We start from the raw sequence: 7,461 nt of genomic DNA on the forward strand, positions 1-7,461 counted from the left end.
GTTTTCGAGTTCATGCTAGTGTAAAAACTAGTAGGTTCGAGATCAGCCTTGTAAAAATATCGATTCAGTTCGTGGAAAGCTTGTAAAAAACCTAGGTTTGGTTCAAAGGATAGCCAACTCAAAACTCTGTTTGGTTCGAGATCAACCTGTGTAAAACCTCTACTTGGTGTAAAGACTAACCGCTTCAATCTTTGTTCGTTGTTTGGTTAGAATTAAGCATGTAACTTAATTTCTTTGTATTAGGGGATTCGTGAATATATCCTTCTCAAAGCTCTCGAGCATATGGGACACTCTCTAGATCAATTCTTAGGAACATGATCATGTCTTCTTGGCTAAAGCTGTATAATTCTCTGGTGTCATTTTACTTTCGTTATCTCTTTTATTTTCCATATAGTTTTTTCTTTACTTTGAATTTTTGCTGCATCTTTTTCAATTGTTTTTTAAATGGTTTTAAACTCTGTTTCTTAGATGATTTGTTTTTAGTCAATGTTTTTCAGACCTCCACAATTCATCCATCTTGTGTTTTTTAGTCATATGTACGATAAATTGCATCAGAGCCTAACTCCCGTTAAAACACTAATTATTTTATGAGGAAGATGACTTCCAACATTTCTTTTAACAAGAGGACTTTCCAAAATACACATCTACTGTTTAATGGTGATAGTATTGAATTGTGAAAATCTATATTTAAAATATTCATTCAAAGTGTTGATCTTAAATTGTGATAAATAGTGATCAATTGCATGTTAATCCCTACTCATTGTATTAATGGTGAAGTAGTAGATAAACTAGATTTTCTTTATACCAAAGAGGAAAAAAGATTTTTTTTTAGTTTTCTTTAAATGAAAATAAATTCTTTTATGTACTTGATTTTAATTCCTCCAATGAAATGTGGGACACTCTTGAAATGATCTATGGAGTATCTCCAAAAATCAAACAAGAGAGAATAAACACACGAGGAGTAAAAGATGATTTTGAATGCTTCTCTTACAAATTTTTGTTCAAGCTTTAGATATTTTGGAGCAATGTTATAACTTATGTCGCTAACAAATATCTATAATTAAGATCTGAAATCAAACATCTAATCCAACCCTTAAATCAAGAGATGTTAATTTTTACAATTTTCAGGAAAAATAGAAGGAAGAAACCGTTGAGAAATTAAATGATTTGATTCAACTATTAAAAATGAAGGAATGAACTCAACCCTAGAAGAATATCTAGAAACTTAATCAAATAATTCTTTTGAAGAAGAAGAACAAAAATCAACTCCAGTAGTCTCCTTCGAAAGAACAATCTCAATGATTAAATGATCCTTAGAAGATTCAACGTCCAATGGAGAAACTTCTTCAAGAAGAGAATATGAAGAAGAATAAGAAGTTTCTTCTTGTGGAATCTTCAAAAGAAGAAATGAGAAAGAATTCTTAATGATCAAGATATCTAGAGACTCAAAATCAATGTGAAAGCTTGAAGAATCAACCTCTGGTAGAACCTTAGAAGAATCTTCTTTCGAAAAAGGATAATGAGCAAGTTTGCTTGAAAGTCTCTCACAAAGAAGACAACTATGAGGTATCAACTATTTCATACAAGCAATTGTTTAAATTAAATGGTAAGTTAATCGAGGATATTGATAAAATTGAAAAGCGTAACATATATCTTAAAGGCTATATTAAGTTTCTAGAAAATAGTAATGAAACGTTAAGATGTGAAATGACTAATCTTAGAAACCAAGCTAGTAAATGTGAGACTTGTGCCTTGATGAAAAATAAGTATGAAATCCTAAATAAATTTACTAAGGGGAAATAAAATCTAAAAAAGCTTTAATATGAGGAAATTGAATCGCCCTATTTACAAATGATCATATTGTAGTAAGCTCAGCCCCCTAGATCCATTTTATTATCATAAACTAAGAAGATTTAAAGATAATAACCCTAAACCTTTTAGAACTACTAATGCACTAGAATCCAAGAAGATTCCAATACCAAAGGTGAATCTGATTTATATTAATTTATATAAAGATTAAGTTAATAATTCATTTTAAATTGTTCATTTTAACATATCATCCACACTTTAAGGTGTTTATTCTCTATTTTTAACTAGAAAATTATTTTATTATTTTAGTCTATATAATCAAATATTCAATTATTTTTTCAAGATGTATCGTCAAACATATGATTTATATCAAGTCCACTTTTCCAATTTTTTATCCGAACTCTTCTTAATCTTAACGTATTTATATTGAAGTAATTAAAACATACACAATATATTTAAATTTTCATTTATATGAAAGGTATTAAGTTATTATTCTAAAATAATTTATAAAAATAAGCAGAAGGTTAGGAATTTATCTATTTATATCTACATATAAGTAATTAATGATGGATAGTTGTTTGCAATCTTTTGTGATGATATTTTAGTGTTAAAATTAAAATATATAAAACAATTTTTAATTTTAAATAAAAATATTGTGAAAAATTGTTTTAAAATTAAGAACGAAATAAATTTGATTATATTTTAGTTGAATATATTTTAGTTTTAAAATAAACATTTGAAATCAAAAACTCACAAACATCTTAAAGAAGACCATAAATAACAATATATTCATAACAAAAATATCTTTCAATTAATTAATAAATTATACTATTTTAGACAAATATTTTTTATTAATTACTAAATAAATGTATAAGGATGATATTTAATTTTTTAAAAATATAGTGGGGGCACATGTCCCCATTCCCACCCACTTGCCTCCGTCCCTGAATCCAACCCATAAACACCCCAATCTAAAATATGACCTTTAACATTTTTTAATTAAAATATTTATTTATTTAATTATTTCTGTTCAATCATATGGTGAAAAATCTTTAAAATATTTTTAAAAGTATATTATTAATTTTGCTAAGTATCTATTGATTGAAATTTTATCATTTAAAGTCAAATAAGTGAGGTGTTGCAAGTTCGGACCTGCATCACTACAGTTAGGGGTAAGAATAGACTGAACTGAGTTAGGTTTTTCCAAGACTAAAGTTGACTTGTTAAAAATATTAAAGTTTAAGTCTGATTTGTAACTTGTCATATGTTTATTTTTAGACTGAAGTCTAGTTTTTTGAAAGACTTGATTGATCTGTTAGGATACTTAAAAACCTATTTTATTTAAACATGTGTAAATAAGCAATTCGATTAATATTTATATAGATTAAAAAACTAAAAGATCAATGATACTAAATATTTATTTGCATTGACTTACTTAAACTTATATAGTAGCATACATTTTGTAAGACTATTTGTTTAGAAAAACTTATGAAAATAACTTATGACATTATTCACAAGTTATTTTTCAATCTATTTTCATAATTTTTTCAAGATAACTAAGTTTTAATTTTCTATTTTAATTTAGAGTACAATATATAATATAATAATATTAATAATATAATTATTTATTTTTATTTAAATAAGTCGGTATGAAAATGCTTACAAGATTTACCTAGTCTTTTTAACTAAATAGGATTATAAAAAATTCGGAATTCTTCTATTTAAAAAAAACATGGTCTGATCTAGGTCCGTGTTAGACCTTAGATAACTGTTAGTTGACCGTTGATTCATGTTAATTGACCTGATCTATTCTCATCCCTTCCCAATACCTACATTCCTACACATCTATCATCTGCGCATATTCAAGAGACATGAATATTTTTTCTTTTCATTTTGTTTGGTCCAACTTATACTAACATCAGGATCAAATTTAATCACATTCTAATTGTCTAATTCTTATGGAACTCAACCATAAGTCACTGTAACAAAGATGAACAAAAACTAAATCATTCAGGGATATTTAAAATTAAAGTATTAGTTTTTCAGGAACTATGTCTTAGATATGATGATCAAGAAAATTTATTTGATAGAAATTTTATTTGATAGAAAATTTTAATGATATTTTAATATTAAATCTATAGTTCTTCATGATCTATATCACAAATTATTTTTATAATATAAAAAATAATCATTCTTTTAATAATTTATCAGGGATCCTATATCATAGATCTTTAAACAATGATAGAGATTGACACTTTTTTTTTATAATATTATTGCAAGGATACTCCATTGTTAAATTTTTAAAAAAATTAATAAAAATAAACAAAAATATATGCCGAGCCGAATTTGAGAGTGTGCAAGAACCTTATACTTTTTCATGATTAAACTATAGTAAAAAAAGTCTACTTAATCATATTAAACAGTTAATTTCCAGTTAAATAGAAACCCTTATTAAAAATTTAAAGACTCAATTTTAATTTCTTTCGTAGAGGCTTTCAAAAGTTTGAAACGATCCTATTTATATATAAATAAAAATAATTGATATAAAAAGTGAGAAAAAACAAAATAACAAGATAAATATAGTAATGAAGAATAATTCTAATTATATAACCTTAGAATCAATTAAGTCAATATTCATACGGTAGAATTGCATGCTCATAACGTGTTACAAACCAAAACAAATAAATAAAAGATTAGAGGGAAATCAAAATCTTTATATTATTGTATTATAATATGGTTCAGATTTATAGGATACAATTGAGCTAACAACAATGCATTAAGAATATTAATCAATGTTAAGACTTTATAGGGAGATAATGCGTATTCATAATATATTATTCATAATATTATTAAATTTATGGGTTATTTTTGACTTTTTTCTAAGTCAATGATTATTTTAATTAGAGCTTAGTTTGACTTAATTTATATATATAAATTCAACTTATAAAATGATATGCGTTATTCTATATAAATTCTTTATAAATTTTATTTATAACAAATATGAGATCTCTGATTTTTTTAATATATCCTTCACGACAACGACTATTGAATTTGATATATGGATATATACGTGTTGGTATTGGTGAAAATATACATATTAATTAAGTTTTTAATTATTTAATTTTGTAAAGAAAGAGAAAATTTAAAATTATATAAAAAATTCAAATTCTTCATTACAAAATACATCAGTCAAAATATTTTAAATTTATATTTGACTTTTTTAATTCTATTATATTTTTGTATTAAGTGGTATGACATGTAGTTAAATATTTGATTTGATATTAAAATATTTGCTTTCACATGTAATTAAAATATTCTCTCTACATTTAAGGTGTAATAGCATAGTCACTAAATAATTTCTTTTTTAATAAATTTAAAATATTCAATTTTGTTTAAATAGCTTAGAAGATGCTCCTTATATAATGTCCACCATTACATTTAAAATACACATTATGTTTTGAATAGTATTTTATTTTTTAGTATAAAAAATCATAGACTTTTCATAAATAATTTTTTATAATATTTTTTATATCAATTAGGTGTTTTTTACAATCTAAGAACACAGATATTATGAATTCAAATTCAATCTTAAATATGCAATATTAAATCTTTTGAAAAAGAGATTTATAAAAATAAATAAATTATCTTTTAATTAAACTGAGAGAAATATTTGTCATTTTATTTAAATATTCTATTTCATACATGACATTCTACAAATAACTAAAGTTATTTATGTGAATATTTTCACATCTTATTAAGACTTTATATAAAGTTCTCTTTTTGTTGAAGAATCGTATCTTTCTAAGCTTGTTGCTTACTGAAACAGATACAAAATCAATGATTTGTTTTCAGCAAATTAATGAACGGTTCTATTTTTATATTCGATCTTGCGTGTGTGGTGGTTGGTGGTAATGCAATATATGCTCCCAATTTCAACGGCTGGTATAGGTAAGTTTTTTTTTATTATGTCTTACACAAACTAGTTTTTAGTAGGGTATAGCAAAAGAAGATTTGTTTTCTCTAGAATTTAGATTTTTTTTTATATATTTCATTTGTGAAAAAGCTTATACGCTTGGAGATTGAAGATTATGGAAGAGATTATATAATTGGTGTTGAATTTGAGTCAAGTTGAATTTCAAATTTTTGAAGGTGTCAAGATTTAAAGTTCTCTTATATTAAATTAGAGGTTGAAGACATTTGATTCATAACATATTTGGTTAGCAGAAGGTTCAAAAGAAAACAATATTCAATCAACCAAAGCTCTATACTAATTGACATATAGGTGAACCTCCACTTTAGAACTTCATATAGAAACATGCATTTCCTCTCCATCTCAACTATTGATATTGATATGTATCTGATGAATCTCCGCACTTTACGTCAGATCAATTGAAAATATTTTTAAATGTCTCTCGTATATAAGGGTGCTTCTAAATCGCGCCCAAATATCTTCTCATTTACACTTGCAATAGTTTCAGAAATTTAGTATTACAGTGCTAATATTGCAAGTATGTCTCGCAGATCACCGGAGAACATAACTACTGCATCATAAATTTTTTGATGACGATCATCTTCAACCTCTCACTTCATTTTGTTCAAATACATAATAGATTCAATAATTGCTCATGAAATTCTAATTGTAACATACAATGATGATATGGTTTATTTTATTTATGAATATTTAATGTTTGAATATTACAATTAAAATTTTACGAGTCATTATTGATTCTATTTCAAACTTCAAAATACAAATAGATGAGTTGTATTGTTTATTTTGGATGTGAGAATGCATGTTATTGTATATCGATCTCAAATCTATATTCTTATTTTTATAAGATATTGTTCATTTTAGATGCGAGAATTTGTGATAATCGCAACAATTTTATATCATTTAAAAAAATCATCCCATTAGATTGAAAATGTCAATATTATATAGACACCATCTTTTAAAACAATCTTATAAAAGGGAACATTTTTATTTACTTCAAGAAGTTTAAACATTTAAGGGGCATTTGAGTTGATTCAATGGTGAAACAAAATAGGTATATGATGATAGGCATATACATCATGGATCAATTCACAGATCTTGAATTTCAACCAAATAAGTGAAAACAACATGTGTGGATAATTTTATTCCCATTCCATCCAACAACTTAAATATTAATTGCCGTGTCCAAAACATATAGTGTGTTTTATGCGTGCAAACAACATCATGAAGTAAAACAAATAAGTCAGAAGTTCTCAAACGTCATTTATTGTTAAACTAAAGTTACCATGTTCTTTATGCTCACGAAACTTAGCATAGTACTAAAGATAATAAATAAATTGAGTTGGGATAAGGTATATGTTTTGGATAAGGATTCTTTAAATTTTGGGAGGAAATGATAGAGTAGTTTTAAGTAAATTAGAAGGAAATAAAGGAAATAGAGCAATTTACCAATGGAAATTATATGATTTAACTCCCTAGCTTTTTTTTAACATGATAAGGTACTTTTTATTTATTTAACTTTTTTAGACGATAATTAAGATTTTATTTTTTACTTTTTTAAGATTAAATATGTTTGTATTCTTCTAAATATTTTATATTTTATTGTTAAAGTCTCAAGAATTTTTTTTTGTAAAGAATAATCTTTATGAAAAATTTCATTCACA

At 25.1% G+C, this 7,461-nt stretch overlaps 1 long non-coding RNA gene across 1 annotated transcript; it reads left to right on the forward strand.

The window, feature by feature from the left end:
* Positions 1 to 5,478: 5,478 nt before the first annotated feature.
* LOC127121105 (uncharacterized) lies at positions 5,479 to 6,581 on the forward strand. Its single transcript, XR_007803314.1, has 2 exons — positions 5,479 to 5,757; positions 6,331 to 6,581. It is a non-coding gene; the product is annotated as an uncharacterized LOC127121105 (long non-coding RNA).
* The last annotated feature ends 880 nt before the right edge of the window (positions 6,582 to 7,461 follow it).

The sequence above is a fragment of the Lathyrus oleraceus genome, chromosome 2, assembly GCF_024323335.1.
Source record: "Lathyrus oleraceus cultivar Zhongwan6 chromosome 2, CAAS_Psat_ZW6_1.0, whole genome shotgun sequence".
NCBI lineage: Eukaryota > Viridiplantae > Streptophyta > Magnoliopsida > Fabales > Fabaceae > Lathyrus > Lathyrus oleraceus.